Source organism: Bombina bombina, chromosome 8, assembly GCF_027579735.1.
Source record: "Bombina bombina isolate aBomBom1 chromosome 8, aBomBom1.pri, whole genome shotgun sequence".
In the NCBI taxonomy this organism is placed as follows: Eukaryota; Metazoa; Chordata; class Amphibia; order Anura; family Bombinatoridae; genus Bombina; species Bombina bombina.
This window is the reverse complement of record NC_069506.1, coordinates 155517931-155539095: the sequence shown is the minus strand read 5'-3', so window position 1 is coordinate 155539095 and position 21165 is coordinate 155517931.

Below are 21165 nucleotides of genomic sequence, written 5' to 3'. Positions count from 1 at the left end.
TAAGCCTAGGTTTAGCTTTCAGCTAAAAATACCAAAAGAACAAAGCAAATTTGATGATAAAAGTAAATTGGAAATTTGTTTCTTCAGCAAAGGATATCTAAAGAATTCATCAAATTAAATAATAGAAGTAAACTAGAATGTTGTTTAAAATTGTATTCTCTATCTGAAACATGAAATAATTTTTTGGGGTTTAGTGTCCCTTTAAGTCTGGAGTCTGTGCTTCCACTTTGAACATAAATTTGAATGCTCATCATTTTCAGATTAAATTACAAGAAAAGAGGATGTATTGTATTATGAAACTATATTGCAGTATTTTTAATACATGTAATTAAACATTGTATTTTACAATCTCAAAATGCTTAAAGGGACAGTCTACTCCAGAATTTGTATTGTCTAAAAAGATAGATAATCTCTTTATTACCCATTCCATAGTTTTGCATAACCAACATGGCTATATTAACCTTTTAAAGCCATTATGCTGTTCTATTCTGTCAAAATTAGACTGGGCTTTAAAGCCGTTATGACGGAATAGAACGTCATAGCTAACCGCTGTCCTGAAGCCTTCTGTGCTGTCAGGACTTGATTGCGGTTTTGGGGGCGTTCCTAGGGTTGTAGGGATGCCCCCCAGACGCGATCCAATAATTGAAATCTCGCGATCATGTGCACGATCGCGTGGTTTCAATTTGTCTACATCGGAACAGACTCGAAAGGGTTAATACACTTTTTACCTCTGTGATTACCTTGTATCTAAGCCTCTGCAGACTGCCCACTTATCTCAGTTCTTTTGACACACTTGCATTTTAGACAATCAGTGTTGACTCATAAATAACGCCACGGGAGTGAGCACAATATTATCTATATGGCACACCTTAGCTAGTGCTGCCTAGCTGCGAAAAACTGTCAAAATGCCCTGAGATAAGAGGCGGCCTTCAAGGGCTTAGAATATAGCATATGAGCCTACCTAGGTTTAGCTTTCAGCATAGAATACCAAGAGAACAAAGCAAATTTGATGATAAAAGTAAATTGGAAAGTTGTTTAACATTGCATGCTCTATCTGAATCATGATCATTTAATGTTGACTAGACTGTTCTTTTAACAGGTCTGTTAGAGGGTTATTAAACTGCTGCATACAACTACAGTAGCAGTGTTACTCCTCACTAGGCTATTGTTCTTCCTCCTGTGTCTGCAGCTGTCTTCAAGGTCATTCTCTTATTTTAACCCCTTACATCTTCAAACTGGGTGCCACCATCTTGGAGTTTATATATAAAAATGTAAGACTTTATTTATTTGGAAATGCCATGGATATCATTAACATTCTTGACAATAAAGTCAAAAGAAAACCACTTAACAGTTCAAGACCAATTATTTGATGCATACAAACGATAGTCTCTGCTTGCTGGAGGTTTTATCCTTGTTACTTGGGACAAGAGTTCATGTACAGAGTCCATTATTATATATTTAACATAAAATCTATTTTCCTTTACTATATCTCCTTCAACCCTAACTTCCCTCCCTTCCCAGGTCTGAGATTATATTTGTTATGTAGCTTGTAAACTGTACAAAAAAAAACCCCTACAAAAATGTAACACTTCTGCTCTCTATTATGTGAGCTAAACTGAAGTAAAAGGTCCAGCAGTCAAAAAGCCAGTGCACTGCTCCTATCACAGGATACAACAATATGTGAGTTACAAGATGGCGGTGCCCAGTATAAAATGCAGAGCTTTACTAACATGACTTTGTAATGAGTTAAAATAAGAGAATGGCTTTAAAGAGAGCTTCAGGTACAGGAGGAAAACAATAGCATAGTGATTAGTAACCATCCTACTGTAATTGTACCCAGTAGTTTAATATCCCTTTAAATGCATGTGGGTCTACCTTAAAGGGATAGGAAAGTCAGAATTAAACTTGCATGATTCAGATAGAGCATGTAATTGTAAGACCTTTTTAAATTCACTTCTATTTTCAAATGTGCTTTGTTCTTGGTATCCCTTGTTGAAAAAAGAATATTCACATATCCTACACTAGTGGGAGCTAGTTACTGATTGGTGCATGCACACATTTGTCAGTTGTCATTGGCTAACTAGATGTGTTCAGCTAGCTGTCAGCAGTGCAATGCTGTTCCTTCATCAAAGGATAACAAGATAATGAAGAAAATTTGATAAGTGAAGTAAATTGGAAAGTTGTTTAACATTGTATGTTCTATCATGAAATAAAATGTTGGGGCTTCTTGTTCCTTTAAAACAATGCTTTAGTTGGAAGTGGCAATTGGATAACATCTAAACAAAGTTGCAATGTAAACATTTGCTTGAAAAATAAAATCACTCGACCGTTGATGCGCTCACATGAGATTTCAAGGCCAGGATCAGATCATGGGGTACTGTCTATAATGCTAGGCATAACCCCAGCCCGATTTTGCATTAAACAAAACGAGGAGGCTGCCGAATGGCAAAAAAGGTAGGACATTCCATGCAGTCCTAAAAGGTGTTAAAGCTCAGCGCATTTAGGACGCATTGGAAAGTTCTAAGGGTTAAAAGTTCCTTAGAAGATGGTTATTTGTGATTGGAGACTTGCTACTCTTTTTTTTTTTTTTAACATTTTTATTGTAGAAGAAAAGAATACACTTACAATGGAAATAACCATAGCATTGTCCGTACAGATACTCAGACATTTCGTATAATTTAACAGTGTTAAGCAAACGATTAGGGGTGAATTGTCCATTACGGGGAGACTCTTGTTAACACTAATAATTGGGGAAACTCCCCAAAGTTCAGATACTATTAACAGGCACAGTATAGAATAGGAATAGTTCGTATAAGTTAGTGGTGATACGTACCGCTTTTTGCCTGACTTTTAAACAGTTCATTATAACATTTACGTCTCCATCTGGTATTTCTGCGTAGAAAGTGCACTCCTCGCAAACAGTAACAACATGGAAACCTTAACAATTCAAAACATATGCCTATACAGGCAAAAACAAGGGGAAAAGAAGAAGAGAGGAAAAGAAAAGGAACAAAAAGAAAGGTGAGTATAGAGAGAGGGGAAAGGGCGAAGAAGAAAAGGGGAAAGGGAAGGTTTAATAATTTGGAAAAGTGATCCAGGTAGGGCGGCCCACCCCAGAGCTGTAGGGACAATTAGGCTATCTGTGAGTGTAGGAGAGTCTGCCAGTAAAATTGTATGTTATGGTAAAAGGCAAGACTGCCATTCTTAAGGTGTGCATATTCTTCAATCTCTAGTAGCTCAGATGTATTGTGCAGCCATTCCTGCCGAGTTGGGATCTGGGCAGATTTCCATTTGCGTGCAATAAGTAATTTGGCTCCGTTTAAGCTATATTGGAGGAGTTTCCATTTGATTTTGCATATTTTCTTTGGTTTGTAATTTAGAAGGGCTGTGGTTGGGGAATAGTTTGAATTGTTCTCCCATGATAGTTTTCAAGCTAAGAATAATGTCTTCCCAGAATGGGAGTAATTTCGGGCAGTGCCACCAAATATGGGCTATTGTGCCAGGAGACCCACAACCTCTCCAACATGTGGCATTAGATTGGGGGTATATTCGTTTAAGCCTGTCAGGGGTAAGGTACCATCTAAACAGAAATTTATGATTAAGCTCCAGTATTCTAGGGGAGGAGGAGGACTTGGCAGAGTTATAACATATGTTGTCCCATTGCTCTTTGGGAATAGTGATTCCTAAGTTGGTTTGCCAGTGAGAGTTATATGAGGATGTGGGTAGGGTAAGGGTGTCGTCTAAGAGTCTTTTTGTTATGGACAGTGATCCTCTGGGCGTTACTCCTTCCAGACAGAGTCTTTCAAATTTCGTCAATTCCCTCAATAAATCCTGTTTATAGGGTGAAGAGCCTAGTAAGTGTGTGAGTTGAGCATATTTTAGCCATCGAGAGAAGGCTCCACCTGCCAATTCTGTAAGTTGTGATCTCAGTTTCAGTTTTCCTCCCCCTGTCAGGTAAGTAAACGGTATCGTTGGGCCTGTATCTGGGGAGTACGATTCATTCGGGATAAGTCCCCTATGGAATTCCGCATTTATCGGAATTGGTGTCATTGGTGAGATGTATGTCGTAAGGCCTTTGGTCTTAAGTCGTATAGTGTCCCATGTTCGGAAGTAATGAGCGTAAAGAGGGGAGGTTCTGGATAGTATGGGTCTACTTGTTTGTTTGATCCAGCACAGTGGCCCTATCGCGGGTGAGCTCAGCAGGAAGGAGTCTATAGAGGACCAGGCTTTTGTGTGTGTGACATCATGCCACTCTAGGATTTTTTGCAGTACTACAGCCTTGTAGTATTGTGATATTAACGGTACCCCCAAGCCCCCCCTGCCTAAGGGTTTCGTCAGTATCCTTTTACTGATACGGGGCTTTACCTTTCCCCATATAAAGGAGTTTATCATGGATTGTAGTTTTGTCAAATAGGTCAATGGCAATTGGATTGGTGCAGCCTGGAGGAGATACAGGATTTGGGGTAAGGTGGTCATTTTAACTGCCTGGATCCTTCCCCACCATGACAGGGGTTTCTCCTGCCAGGAGTCAAAATCTTTCCTAAGTTTGTATAAAAGTGGTGTGTAGTTAAATTTAAATAACTTATTAATAGAGGGGGCCAGGTAGATTCCAAGGTATTTGATTTTATCTTGGAGTAGGGTGTATGGGCATAGGTTTTTGAGATTCTCGAAGTTTTCTTTTGATAGATTAATATTAAGGATTTCAGATTTTCTGGCATTGATCAAGAAGTTAGAATGGGCGCTAAATCTCTTAAATTCTGTTAATAAGTGTGGCAGGGACTTGTGTGGGTGTGTTAGGAAGGTGAGAACGTTGTCAGCATACAAAGTGAGCTTATACGTGTTGGGACCTAGCTGTGGGCCAGTGATATGTGGATTTTTCCGCACGTGGGCTGCCAGTATCTCAATTGATACAGCGAACAACAGAGGAGACAGGGGGCACCCCTGTCTCGTGCCGTTTCGGATTCTAAAGCTGTCGGAAAGTGTGTTATTTGCCCGGACCCTGGCGATCGGGCGGGAATAAAGGCTAAAGATCCTCTGAAGCATTATGGGTCCTATCCCAATGGTGGTCAGGCAAAGTCTTAAGAAAGCCCAGTCCAGCCGGTCAAATGCTTTTTCAGCATCAGTTGAGATCAGAATAGTGGGTGTTTTTGACCGGCCGGACTGTTCAATCAGGTGTAAGACTCTTGTGGTGTTGTCCCTTGCCTCTCTTTTTGGAATAAAGCCGGATTGATCGGTGTGAATGACCTGTGGCAAAATTTTGTTCATTCTGGTCACTAAAATTTTTGAGTACAGCTTTATATCTGTATTGAGCAAAGATATTGGTCTATAATTGCCCACCTGAGTAGTGTCTTTATCTGGTTTAGGGATAACCGATATGTATGCCTCAAGGGAACTCTCTGACCATGATGCACCGTTGTCTATGGACTGGAATAGGGTTGTTAGGTGGGGGATGAGCAAGTTTTTAAATTGTTTATAATAGATATTTGAGAACCCGTCTGGGCCTGGACATTTGTGTGCGGGGAGGGAGTTTATAGCTGTTGCTACTTCTTGTGGTGTAATGGGCCTATCCAAAAATTCTGTTAATTCTTTAGGGATGCTAGGGAGAGAAACATCTGTTATGTACTGCTCAGTGGCTGAGGGGGTTGTGGTTGCTGGGGGGGCCTGGAGGTTGTAGAGGCTACCATAGAAGTTTTTAAACTCCTCAACTATTGAGGGGCTGCTTACCAAGCTGTTCCCCGCACCATTCACTATTTTGTGAATGTGAGTGTTTAGCCTACGCTCCTTAAGTGCTCTGGCTAGAGAGGGGCCGATTTTATTAGACCTAGCAAGGAATGTCTTTTTGAGGTATAGCGCCCTAGTCTGGGCTTCCCTGTACAGTAGCCTGTTTAAGTCATTTCTATGTTGTCTCAGGAGGTGAGAAAGGGGGAGGTCCGTGGGTGTTTCTTGATGTTGTTTCTCTAGGGTGCGTATGGAGTGTAGGATGGTCGAGAACTGCGTTCTAAAATGTTTTGCTTGTAAAGCTTTATGTTTGATATCCGCGCAGAACCAATTTATGGGCTTCCCAAAGTGAGTGGGGGGAAATGTCAGCTGTGTTGTTAATCCTGAAGTACTCCTCAATAGTGTCTGCTATGTGTTTGGTGAGTATTTTATTTTTTTAACAATGCTTCATCTAATTTCCAAACAAAGGGGGATAGGGGAGCTTCTGACCATTCAAGGTTTATAGACACCATAGCGTGATCAGACCAACTAGTTGGGATGATTTCAGAGGTCTGAATATGACTATATATTGATTGATCTACTAGAACATGATCTATTCGGAAATAGTTTTTATGTGGGTTTGAGTAGAAAGTGTAGGTGCGTTGGGAGGGGTGTTTCAATCTCCACGTGTCTAGTAAAGTCAGATTTTGAATGAGGGACATTGTGTCAGCCAGTGTTTTAGAAGGAACACTGCTGCGTCCCGATGAACAGTCCAAGATGGGGTCAAATGCTAAGTTAAAGTCCCCTGCTAGAACAAGGGGTCCCTTCAGGTGTGACAATATGTGACGTTTGAGTGATTTCAGAAATTTGATCTGTTTTGTGTTAGGAACATAAATATTTGTCAGCGTTAGTGGTCTATTAAATAGTAGGCCAGTCACTATAATCCATCTACCTCCTGGGTCAGATACAACTTCTAACAGTTGGAATGGCAAGTGTCTGTGAAACAATATCCCCACACCTCCTGCTTTTCTAGCGTTATGGGAGAAATATCCCACAGGGTAGTCTTTGTTAAAGAATAGGGGGGGGGGAGTTCTTAGGAAAGTGGGTCTCCTGCACAAAAACTATGTCTGCTTTTAACTTTTTAAACCATGCTAAAGCTACAGAGCGCTTGGTGGGAGAGTTTAGCCCTTTGGCATTCTGTGTAACTATTGAGACTAAAGGAGGTGCCATGATATCTTGGTTTTACAGTGGACTATATTGTATAGTTCGGAAGTATGCAAGTGGGTTCTAGCATGTTTACTAAGGAATATAAAGAAGTTAGTTCTTACCTGAAATTGCAACTCTTCATGAGGTGTACCGCCCCATCCAGACCAAAGAAAGGGGGGGAGTGAAGAGAGGAGGTGGAAAAAACAGGGGACAGATAGGAGTCTGAAAAAATAAAACATAATGATTAATATTCAAGTTATAAACCGAACATCAATATTAAAACTCAAAGAATTCTACAAACAGTGCATGAGGAGTACTCGTAGGTAAAGTAGGGGGGGAAAAGTGGCTGCTACTACTTTTGGTAGCAGGCCGGTTTACTAATGAAATTATTTTATAGGAACGTGTCTTCTGGTGTGTCACCTAGAAAAATGGGCAGTAAATGTAACAAACCATATGGGAGATTGACCTCACCTCTGACTGCTAGAATATTCAACAAATCTCATCAACCATATGTAAGGACTAAATAGGGGAGCAATAAAACTGGGATTATAATATTACTGCCGTTAATCTAGTTGGATAGGGACCAGATATTTATTCTAGACATGCGTAATACAGCTAATAAAAAGCAGACAGCAAACCCCATCACTCAGTTCGTTAGGTTAAGGTCTTTCATGTGAGTCCATCAGAATTTGAGGGTGGGTCCTTGGTCTGTGTTCTGTTCCATTTGTGGCGTGAGACTTGGGTCCATTCTTGTCTTCGTGGTCGTTGGTCTTTAGGTGGGTGAGGCATATCAGATGTGGAGGGTAGGGTAGGGGGCCGAATGCCCAGTTGGGAGCAGAATGACTCCAGATCTTCAGGGTTTTTGTATATCGCAGAGATATTGTCCTTTACTACCCTGAGGCAAAAAGGGAAGCCCCAGCGGTATGGTATTTTTAGTTCTCTCAGGAGCAGCGTCAAAGGTCTGGCCTCTCTCCTCTTGGTTAAAGTCATTTGACTTAAGTCTGCAAAAAATTGTAAAGAATGTCCTTCAAATGTAATAGGTGCATGTTGCCTTGCTGCAGATAGGATATCTTCTTTGTCTTTAAAATTTGTAAATTTCAGTATAATGTCCTGTGGGGGTGCAGGGTCTTTGGGCAGGGGTCTTAAAGCACGATGAAAACGGTCCAGCAAATATTCTTTACCCTTGCCTTCCTGATTTTCGTTTCCCATGAGCTCATTAAACAGTTTTTGGAGAAAAGGCAACAGATCTACAGCTTTAATAGATTCAGGGACTCCCCGTATCCTGATGTTGTGGCGTCTGCCTCTATTATCCAGGTCTTCAACCTGGTCTTGCAGTTGCTGAATAATATTAGAGTTGCAGGTAGAATTTTGGATTTGTTGATCTAGTAGCCTGTCTGTGCTTTCTAGGCTTTCTTCCAGATTTGCAATCCTATTGCCTATTTCGCTAATTTCTTTTTTTACCTCAGTGAGGCTTGATTTGATCAAGGAGCTCACTTGTGCAATAAAATTGGAGAAATCTTCTTTAGAGGGAAGAGATAGTATGTCTGCTTTAGTGAGAATATTATCTTCTTCTGATGTTATGCCAGTCTCTGTTTGCGCAGGGGAAGATTTTGAAGGAGAAGGGGGAGAATGTACAGTGGGGTTATCCATGGCCTTGAAGAAAGAGTGAACTTTAGGTGTGACTGCCCCAGCTCCCTTTAATGATCTTTCAGCTCTGGGCCCTTTCCTAGAAGCCATGAAAGTGCAGTGTCAAACAAGATGTAGATGTGTTTTCCAAGTTCAAGCAATTGTTAGATTGTGGGCTAAATTGCTGCACGCTGTGGAGAGACCGCTCTCTCTTGATAACTATGGTGAGAGTTATGAAAAAGATGGCCTCTGCTAATGTTATCTGGGGTAGACCCACGTGGCTCAAATATGGTAGAGATAACTGCCCAAAATAGTATTTCAAATGAAGTATTTGCTGTACTTTGGGTTGCGATCACATATTGTGTGTATCAGACTCATTTATGTGTAATTCAGACAGGAGTGGAAGAGTTTCATGGCCAGGTATACAGTGGCTCTATGTGTATGGCCTTGCGTGGGGGCTCTGGCGGTTTTACTCACTGCGGTTTTCGGAGCCGTTGATACTTGTGATCCTGTTGTGCTTCGCTGCCTATTCACAGTCTCCTGTGTTCCGGTGAGATAAGATTGCGGCAGTTTCAGCCGGGCAGGTCTGCGGATAGAATTTATAGTTGCCTCCGGGTGTTTGTTTCGGGCCACGTGGTCCGCCGCGTTGTAATAGGAATGTTGGTCTTCTCCAGAGATGGAAGTCGATTGTAACTCCAATTATATGATCAAAGATGTCAGCCTAGGTTTTGTGACTGATAGTTACATTTATACACACGTTCCTGAGCCTTTATGATAGATAATAAGACCGGCCTCACACCAGAGCTCTTTCAGCTTGCGTCCATATCTGGAGCCAGCTAGCTCCGCCCCCCCGAGACTTGCTACTCTTTTAATAGAAAGTTAGCTTCTCTTCCCTAAGTTTATTGAAAAGATTATAGTACAAGCATCTAAACACAACCCCTGGGGTTTTGAAGTCCACTCTGGGCTGACTTGTAGCTTGGATAGAACATCCTGCAACTTCAGCATTTCCTTGGTGTCAGAATCCATTTTAGTGATCTCTTAATCCAGGGCAGATGCCTCAGAGATATAATTATCCCTCCTCTCTCCCTTCTTCTACTCCTACAATTTGATGGCGATACGACTATCTAGCCCTCTGTGGGTCTGTTGAGTGTTTAATCAGATGTGTAATATACAGCAATTTTGTTTCATGGTTTCTTAAGATGACAATTTCCTCACACACTCTCTTGTTTGTGCGGAAATCAAGTTGTACTTTTTGATAATGACCCTAGCACCTCTTTCAAAGGTGTTCTGCAGAAATCTGAACCAAGATGGAAAGTTTGCTTTTTTCGTAATCATCTTGAATTAACCTGAGTAAACTTGGAGATTTTGTTTTTCCAGGTTGGTTTTTATATTCTATTTAAGTTGCTTCATATTAAAGCTGCATTCTTATGATTACAAGTTTTATAAACTCCAAACATGTACAATAATAAACAAATATTCTGGTTAATATATTATTTTCAAACATTTTTATAGTTTTAAACGTGTTGTTTGGTCACTAGTAATTTGAATAAAACAAGGAGCTCACAGTTATTTTAAATTTGAACTCTGCAAGCATGAGATTGACAGTGTTAAAAAAGAAAAGAAAAAGCTGAAAAAAAAAGGTTGTGTCATGTTACAATGGACAACATAAGTTTTAAACATGGTAAATGTCCTGAAAAATAGCCTTGAAAAATTGTATGGAAGTGGTGAAAAGTGTTGACTGATGGATTATGGACACATAGGGCCTGATAACGAATGGAACACAAACATTTGTTAGCGAGTGATAAGGGGTTTATCATGGGTATTTGCGTTTGTCGGGTTTACCGATGGTATTATGAGTTGAAAGTAAACGCAATCACTTGAGCCAAATTGTGATTTACGCTCTAATGATTACCGCATCCTCAGAGCTCTGGTCAACTGTTTTGTGAAACAAAAAAAGTGTCACAAAAAACATAAAAATACATTACAAAGTATAGTTACACTGATAATAACACCATCTAAAATATCAGGTCTCAGAAAAAAAGGCAGGGAAAGGGTTTTAAATTTGAGATACATATATATATATATATATATACACATGTCTAGAGATGTATATGTGTGTATGTGTATGAAAATATATATATATATATGTTTACATATCTATTATATGTGTATATATGTATTCAGACATATCTACACATATAAACACAAATACATATATAGACATATATGTAAGTGCATTGGAGAGTTTTGCAGTTAAAGGGACAGTCTAGTCAAAATTAAACTTTCATGATTCAGAAAGGGCATGCAATTTTAAACAACTTTCCAATTTACTTCTATTATCTAATTTGCTCAATTCTTTAGATATCATTTATTGAAGAAATAGCAATACACATGTGTGAGCCAATCACACAAAGCCTCTAGGTGCAGCAACCAATCAGCAGCTACTGAGCATATCTAGATATGCTTTTCAGCAAGTGATATCAAGAGAATGAAGCAAATTAGATAATAGAAGTAAATTAGAAAGTTGTTTAAAATGACATGCTCTTTCTAAATCATGAAAGAAAAAAATTGGCTTTCATGTCCCTTTAAGTAGATGAAAACATGTAAAAGCATATTTATGCAATATTCATTTTTAATAAAGGTTTTAACTATGCATTTACTGTAAATATTTCACATTCCAATGTTCTGCACGTAGCAGAATATGTTCTATGTATTTCTAAATAGATATTCCTATATATATATATATATATATATATATATATATATATCTATCTATACCTATATATATATCTATACATATATATATCTATCTATACCTATATATATATATATCTATCTATACCTATATCTATATATATCTATCTATACCTATATCTATATATATCTATCTATATCTATATATATATCTATCTATACCTATATCTATATATATCTATCTATACCTATATCTATATATATATATATCTATCTATACCTATATCTATATATATATATCTATCTATATCTATCTATATCTATATCTATATCTATATATATATATATATACAACTTTAGCAGGTAAGTCCAGCTATTTTTTCAGCATTTTTTCAGCAACCTTTTTCCAGGGTTATAGCAGTGCACGACCGCTGAGTGGGGTCTGCCAGCCCACATATATGGATATAATAAAGCAAGATAGCGTCAGCACTTCTTCATACAAAATTCCACTTTATTGAGGCTTCAGACAAAGTTAAAAACAGCGACGTTTCGAGTCAACACAGACCCTTAGTCATGCAATGGATTATGGGAAAAAATCACCTTCTTTTATAACACCTGTGTATCAATTAACTTGATTTACCTGCATACATTCAAATTACCATTTTGGATTTTTGACCCCTAACAGGCCAGAATGGTCAGTAAATAATCTTTGTACCTAAATCACAGTTTTTCATTATATGGTAAAAAGTTCCTATCTAGTGATTATAACCCAAGACTATATTTCAACACATATTATTAAAAACATTTCATACAAAATTACAAGATTACTATACATTAATACTTATAAAAACAAATGAAGATCATAGTCTTTGTTTAGACCTTTCGGACTAAGTGTTTTTAGATGCTGTATCCACCATACCTCTCTTTTCTTTAACAGTAACTCTCTGTTACCCCCTCTTCTTTGTTTTGGTATGTGGTCAATTACTTGGAATCGTAACCGGCTAACTGTATATCCAGCATTGATAAAATGGGATGATACGGGCAGTGTTATGTCCTTACATCTAATGGAAGACTTATGGGCACTTATCCTATCTTTGATGGGGTTAATGGTCTCTCCCACATAGCCCCGCCCACATGGACACTTCAGGATATACACCACATGGTCAGTGTTGCATGTATATAAGCCTTTAATTTCACATTTTTTATTGTCATTTATCTGTGCTATGTATTTCCCCTTGATCATGGAATTACATTGGGCACAGTTGAGACAGGGGTATGATCCTTTATTAGCTGTTGTAAGGTAATTTATAGTATCTTTCTTACTAGTGCCCACATCTGATTTTACCACTAGGTCTCTAATATTTTTGACCCTCTTAAAGGAATTAATTGGTGGTTTACTAAATTCCTCAATATGTGGATTCGTTTTATTTAGTATATACCAATGTTTTTTAACAATTCTTGTGATGTCATTGCTGAATTGATTATATACTGAAGAAAAGATAAGTTGTTTTTTATCAATCTGATTTTTATTTTTACTCTTATTTGATATTAGGTCATGAGTTTCTCTAGTTTTCAATTTAACTGTTTGTTCATTAGTGGTTATGACAGCTTGAGGGTAACCTCTATCAGTAAAAAATTTTCCCATTTGCTTCAGTCTTACTTCTTGCAGATCTTTCTCTTTTACATTGCGCATCGTTCTAAGGAACTGGCTCTTAGGGATAGCGTTAAATACCCTATCTGGATGGTAGCTGTCAAAGTGAAGTAATGTATTACGGTCTGTTGGTTTGCAGTATAGGTCTGTTACTAAATGGTCATTATTTTTTATATACCAAGGTGTCAAGATAACTTACTTTCGCTCGTGAGTAACTAATAGTAAATTGCAGACTTGTTGTACAATTGTTTAATTCCTCCACAAAGTTCTCAAGGGTCTCCAATGTGTCCCCCCATACGCCAAATATATCATCTATATAACGTAGCCATATCTTGCAGTGGCTTTGATATTTATTACTAGGATAAACATATCTGTTTTCAAATTGACTTACGAATATGTTGGCGTATGGGGGGGCCACATTGGAGCCCATGGCGGTTCCCTTCCTTTGTATATAATATGTGTCTTGGAACAAAAAATAGTTAAGATGTAGTATTATATTCAGCATATCTTCTATGAAGTCACATTGAGCATTAGTATATACCTGATCTTTTTTGATAAGATCCCATACAGATTGTACTCCTGATTCATGTGGGATTGAAGTATATAGACTCACTATATCTAGTGTGAATAATATATCATTTTCACTCACTCTTACTTCATCTATTCTAGTTAGAAAGTCCCCTGTGTCTTTTAGAAAAGATTGCTGGCCTGCCGCTATTGGATTCAAAATTTTATCTAGAAAAATTGCTATATTAGCAAAAACTGATTCCGTACTTGCCACTATGGGTCTACCCGGTGGCTCCTTTAGGTTTTTGTGGATTTTCGGAGTTGTATAAAATACAGGTGTGATGGGGTCTATTTTTATGAGAAATGTGGCTAAATTTTTAGTAATGACTTTATTTACCAAAGCCTTGTCAATTACTGCCGCTATTTCTTTTTTAATATCAGGTAAAGGATCATGGTCTAATATTAAATATATTCCACCATCTGATAGTTGAGACAAAATTTCCTGTATATAATATTCCTTGTCAAGCACCACTACCGCACCACCCTTATCTGCATTTTTGATCTCAATTAGATTATTATTGGATACATTTTTCAAAGCTTTACGCTCTGCTGTGGTGACATTAGAACTCATTCCATGTTTAGGTGTTGTATATAATTTATGAATATCCTCTTGAACTAACTTAATATATGTTTCTACTCCAGAGTTGGAAGTACTGGGTACATACTTAGATTTGTTTGTCAGTCCTAATGGTCTGGTGTCAAATGTCTCTCTCTCATTCACTGTATTACTAAATACTTTATCCTTATCAGTATCTACAATATTACCAAAGTATGCTTTCAGCCTTAGGTTTCTAAAAAAGCGGTATAGATCCTTCTCTATGGTAAATTGATTAGCATATACAGTTGGACAAAAGGATAACCCTTTATTAAGAATACTTAGTTCATCTTTAGTGAGTTCATATTTAGAAATGTTAATAACTAATGTCTCTGCCGGGACTGGCATCTCACACTGATTAGTGTCGTTGCATATCGTATCATTTGATACTATACTATATACATTACCACTTTTACCACTCCCGGCAGTTTGTTGTGATACATCGAAAGTCCCATTTATTTCTTGCGGCCCTTCGGGAATCGTCTGTTCCTCAGCCTGTTGGATTGTCGGGGGTCGGGGTTTCCAACTCTTGTGTTTCCGTCCTCCCCTCCGGTATCGGTATCTGTGCCCATGTATAAAAAATCCTCCGATGAGGATGAATCAGTAGCTGTCGTTGTCTTTTCCATCGTGTGTCTCCTTCCTCGCCATGTTCCGCGTCCTCTTCCTGGTCGCCTCCTTCCGACGTCATGGGTCTGTGTTGACTCGAAACGTCACTGTTTTTAACTTTGTCTGAAGCCTCAATAAAGTGGAATTTTGTATGAAGAAGTGCTGACGCTATCTTGCTTTATTATATCCATATATGTGGGCTGGCAGACCCCACTCAGCGGTCGTGCACTGCTATAATCCTGGAAAAAGGTTGCTGAAAAAATGCTGAAAAAATAGCATTAAGAAAGGTGCTGGACTTACCTGCTATAGTTGTGTCTATACTTTCCTGCTACAAGTTACGTGCACCTGGGAACAGAATGGAGGTAACAGATGAAGACACGGATGTTTTTTCATATTCGGACTTCGATGCTTCACGAATTACGGCTTTAGCCAGAGGTCCAAGAGACTTTTTGAAAGGTATATCAAATGCCAGCATTGTTAAAGTGTGGGAAAAGGCAAGGAAAAAGCTTTTGTCATATGAACTACACAGTGTCACCCTTGCGGAATATTTCCGTGTACGACGAATCCCAAGGGGCTTAAGAATAAAGCTGAGACCGACAATTATGACCAATAACGATAAATATAAAAAAAGATTTGAATGTATACTGAACAAGTGTTCATTCGACATCATTGTTTGGACAGTGGAATGCCTGCAGGAAGAAATCGAGATACAAAAAAGAGTGGTATCTGAAAGTGAAAACAAAGTAAATACTCACTTCTCTGCTGATGATTTGCTGAAAACAAAGAAAGAGATAGACAAGATCCTTGACGACTACCAGAAGGAGTTAAAAGATATTAAGAGAAACAAGTTCAATCAAGACAACGAGGATTACAAAGCAAATCACGTGTACCGCTGGACCAATGAGGAAGAGGTCCATGACGTCGGAAGGAGGCGACCAGGAAGAGGATGCGGAACATGGCGAGGAAGGAGACACGCGATGGAAAAGACAACGACAGCTACTGATTCATCCTCATCGGAGGATTTTTTATACATGGGCACAGATACCGATACCGGAGGGGAGGACGGAAACACAAGAGTTGGAAACCCCGACCCCCGACAATCCAACAGGCTGAGGAACAGACGATTCCCGAAGGGCCGCAAGAAATAAATGGGACTTTCGATGTATCACAACAAACTGCCGGGAGTGGTAAAAGTGGTAATGTATATAGTATAGTATCAAATGATACGATATGCAACGACACTAATCAGTGTGAGATGCCAGTCCCGGCAGAGACATTAGTTATTAACATTTCTAAATATGAACTCACTAAAGATGAACTAAGTGTTCTTAATAAAGGGTTATCCTTTTGTCCAACTGTATATGCTAATCAATTTACCATAGAGAAGGATCTATACCGCTTTTTTAGAAACCTAAGGCTGAAAGCATACTTTGGTAATATTGTAGATACTGATAAGGATAAAGTATTTAGTAATACAGTGAATGAGAGAGAGACATTTGACACCAGACCATTAGGACTGACAAACAAATCTAAGTATGTACCCAGTACTTCCAACTCTGGAGTAGAAACATATATTAAGTTAGTTCAAGAGGATATTCATAAATTATATACAACACCTAAACATGGAATGAGTTCTAATGTCACCACAGCAGAGCGTAAAGCTTTGAAAAATGTATCCAATAATAATCTAATTGAGATCAAAAATGCAGATAAGGGTGGTGCGGTAGTGGTGCTTGACAAGGAATATTATATACAGGAAATTTTGTCTCAACTATCAGATGGTGGAATATATTTAATATTAGACCATGATCCTTTACCTGATATTAAAAAAGAAATAGCGGCAGTAATTGACAAGGCTTTGGTAAATAAAGTCATTACTAAAAATTTAGCCACATTTCTCATAAAAATAGACCCCATCACACCTGTATTTTATACAACTCCGAAAATCCACAAAAACCTAAAGGAGCCACCGGGTAGACCCATAGTGGCAAGTACGGAATCAGTTTTTGCTAATATAGCAATTTTTCTAGATAAAATTTTGAATCCAATAGCGGCAGGCCAGCAATCTTTTCTAAAAGACACAGGGGACTTTCTAACTAGAATAGATGAAGTAAGAGTGAGTGAAAATGATATATTATTCACACTAGATATAGTGAGTCTATATACTTCAATCCCACATGAATCAGGAGTACAATCTGTATGGGATCTTATCAAAAAAGATCAGGTATATACTAATGCTCAATGTGACTTCATAGAAGATATGCTGAATATAATACTACATCTTAACTATTTTTTGTTCCAAGACACATATTATATACAAAGGAAGGGAACCGCCATGGGCTCCAATGTGGCCCCCTCATACGCCAACATATTCGTAAGTCAATTTGAAAACAGATATGTTTATCCTAGTAATAAATATCAAAGCCACTGCAAGATATGGCTACGTTATATAGATGATATATTTGGCGTATGGGGGGACACATTGGAGACCCTTGAGAACTTTTTGGAGGAATTAAACAATTGTACAACAAGTCTGCAATTTACTATTAGTTACTCACGAGCGAAAGTAAGTTATCTTGACACCTTGGTATATAAAAAAGATGACCATTTAGTAACAGACCTATACTGCAAACCAACAGACCGTAATACATTACTTCACTTTGACAGCTACCATCCAGATAGGGTATTTAACGCTATCCCTAAGAACCAGTTCCTTAGAACGATGCGCAATGTAAAAGAGAAAGATCTGCAAGAAGTAAGACTGAAGCAAATGGGAAAAATTTTTACTGATAGAGGTTACCCTCAAGCTGTCATAACCACTAATGAACAAACAGTTAAATTGAAAACTAGAGAAACTCATGACCTAATATCAAATAAGAGTAAAAATAAAAATCAGATTGATAAAAAACAACTTATCTTTTCTTCAGTATATAATCAATTCAGCAATGACATCACAAGAATTGTTAAAAAACATTGGTATATACTAAATAAAACGAATCCACATATTGAGGAATTTAGTAAACCACCAATTAATTCCTTTAAGAGGGTCAAAAATATTAGAGATCTAGTGGTAAAATCAGATGTGGGCACTAGTAAGAAAGATACTATAAATTACCTTACAACAGCTAATAAAGGATCATACCCCTGTCTCAACTGTGCCCAATGTAATTCCATGATCAAGGGGAAATACATAGCACAGATAAATGACAATAAAAAACGTGAAATTAAAGGCTTATATACATGCAACACTGACCATGTGGTGTATATCCTGAAGTGTCCATGTGGGCGGGGCTATGTGGGAGAGACCATTAACCCCATCAAAGATAGGATAAGTGCCCATAAGTCTTCCATTAGATGTAAGGACATAACACTGCCCGTATCATCCCATTTTATCAATGCTGGACATACAGTTAGCCAGTTACGATTCCAAGTAATTGACCACATACCAAAACAAAGAAGAGGGGGTAACAGAGAGTTACTGTTAAAGAAAAGAGAGGTATGGTGGATACAGCATCTAAAAACACTTAGTCCGAATGGTCTAAACAAAGACTATGATCTTCATTTGTTTTTATAAGTATTAATGTATAGTAATCTTGTAATTTTGTATGAAATGTTTTTAATAATATGTGTTGAAATATAGTCTTGGGTTATAATCACTAGATAGGAACTTTTTACCATATAATGAAAAACTGTGATTTAGGTACAAAGATTATTTACTGACCATTCTGACCTGTTAGGGGTCAAAAATCCAAAATGGTAATTTGAATGTATGCAGGTAAATCAAGTTAATTGATACACAGGTGTTATAAAAGAAGGTGATTTTTTTCCCATAATCCATTGCATGACTAAGGGTCTGTGTTGACTCGAAACGTCGCTGTTTTTAACTTTGTCTGAAGCCTCAATAAAGTGGAATTTTGTATGAAGAAGTGCTGACGCTATCTTGCTTTATTATATCTATATATATATATATATATATATATATATATATATATTGTACCAAAAAAACAAACATGAATAAATACGTGAAGAACATTTTGGAATGTGAAATATTCATATTTTTATGTCGGGTTAGCGCACATGAGAATATGCGATCGGGTTTGCACGTGAGTAGGTCATTAGATTTTCTTTCTACTTTTTTTGCTCCATGGACTTCTATGGGGGAATACGTTAATGCGCATGCGATATCCTAACTGCGGCTTTTTGCTCTCATAGGTTTAGCACGTGAGTGATAAGTTTACTTTACTTTCAACTCATAATACGAGCTCAACCCAATGAGCGCAAAAAGCCAAACTTCTAGCACAGTTAACGCTCGTGCGGGAGCATTAATTAGTGCTCCACTTGTAATCTGAGCCATAGTGAATTACACTGAATTGCAGATACACCTTCACATGCTATGGGTTCGATTTATCAAGCAATGGCGGAGAGGGGCGTACATATTCGCCCCTGTCCGGCCCAGTTCTCCTCTGGCACGTAGCAATCCGCTGCCGGAATTTAACATTGCACATGAGCAATCCCACCCCCTGCCCGTGCACTGCCAATCACGTGCGGGCAGGAGCTGTCAATCTCCCCAGTCGGGCTAGACTGGGGAGATTGAAATTCTCCACCTAAGAGGTGGAGAAGAGGGTAGGAAAGCAGTGATCTGATGACCGCTGCTTAATAAATCCTGCCTGCAGGTTCCCTTGTGAGAACTTGCATTCATAGGGGGGAGAAGGGCTTGATAAATCAAGCCCAATATATACACACTGCAAAACACCATCACTGGTATCTCTCATATATATACCAAAATATAAACAACAATGCAGTAGCGGTTAGTAGTCCACCCCCCCCCCCCCTTACCAATCCTGTTTTTCAGGATATCCCTTCTTGAAAGCAACTATCTTAAAAGGGACAGTCAAGTCAAAATTAAACTTTCATGATTCAGATAAGAGCACACAATTTTAAACAACGTTCAAATTAACTTTATCTAAATGTGCAATCTTTTTATATGCATGCTTTCTGAGACATCAGCTCCTACTGAGCATGTACAAGATTCACAGGGTATACGTAAAAGTATTTTGTGATTGGCTGATGGCTGTCACATGATGACATAGGAATTCAAATATAACTGACATGTCAGAAAAAATCTACGACTCATTTGAAAGTCAAACAAAGTGCTTTTGCATTGTATTTCTATTATTCATTTATTTATTATGCTATTCTAGTGTGTTTAGTGGTCCTTTATTTAGAAGGACTTATTCACTGATGAAAGTGAGACAGAGAGAAAGATTAGAATAGCAACTGAATGAAATATATGTAGAAAGCTTACTGCATTATTATGCTTTTAAAAATTATGGTTATTTTTAAAAATAAAAACCTTTACTTTTTTGTAATGAATGCAATTTACATTTAAAGGGACACTAAACCCACAATTTTTCTTTCATGATTCAGGTAGAGAATACAATTTTAAACAATATCCCAATTTACTTCTATTATCTAATTTGTTTCATTCTTTAGATATCATTTGTTGAAGAAATAGCAATGCACATGGGTAAGCCAATCACACAAGGCATCTTGTACAGCCACCAATCAGCAGCTACTGAGCCTATCTATATATGCTTTTCAGCCAAGGATATTAAGAGAATGAAGCAAATTAAATAATAGAAGTACATTAGAAAGTTGTTTAAAATTACATGCTCTTTCTAAATCATGAAAGAAAAATGTGGGTTTCATGTCCCTTTAAGTGTCAATTTAATTTAATATATTTAAGGGGGCTTAAATCGCCTTTTAGTTTAATAGAAAGTAGAGTATATACAGTTAACCCCTTCATGCCAGCATGAAAATGTTAGCATTGGAAATGCGTCAAAGGGGGAAGCTGCAGGTCACCATGTAAAGTAGGACATTCCATGCAGCCCTAATGCCCAGTACTGTTAGGATGGCATGAACGTCCTAACGGCATTAAGTGGTTAAGTCACCAAGTGTTTACCAACTCCCATGTCTTTTAGTAAAGAATATCTTGGATATTTCTGTTACAGCTTTGGGGCCGAATTATCAAGCTCCAAATGGAATTGGATGCCCCTAGTTTCCGGCGAGCCTTCAGGCTCGCCAGAAACAGAAGTTATGAAGCAGCGGTCTAAAGACCGCTGCTCCATAACTTGTTCGCCCGCTCTGAGGCGACGGACAGAAATCAACCCGATCGAATATGATCGGGTTGATTGACACCCCCGCAAATCTGCATGATGCGGCATTGCACAAGCAGTTCTGGTGAATTGCTTGTGCAATGATGAGCATATGCCGTCGGCTTTTATCGATGTGCAGTGGACATGATACGCTACATCGTATCATGTCCGCTCCCACTTTGATAAATATGCCCCTTAATGTGTTTCTCTAACTAGTTCTTTTGAAGGATGAATGCACTGAACTCTTGCTGGCTGGAGGGTAACATGAGAATAGTTTGCTCACCTATGAATTATTACTGTACAAACATTACTAGCCACTTGCACATGATTTACAGTAACAACTGCACCGCCTTTATAAATATAACTAT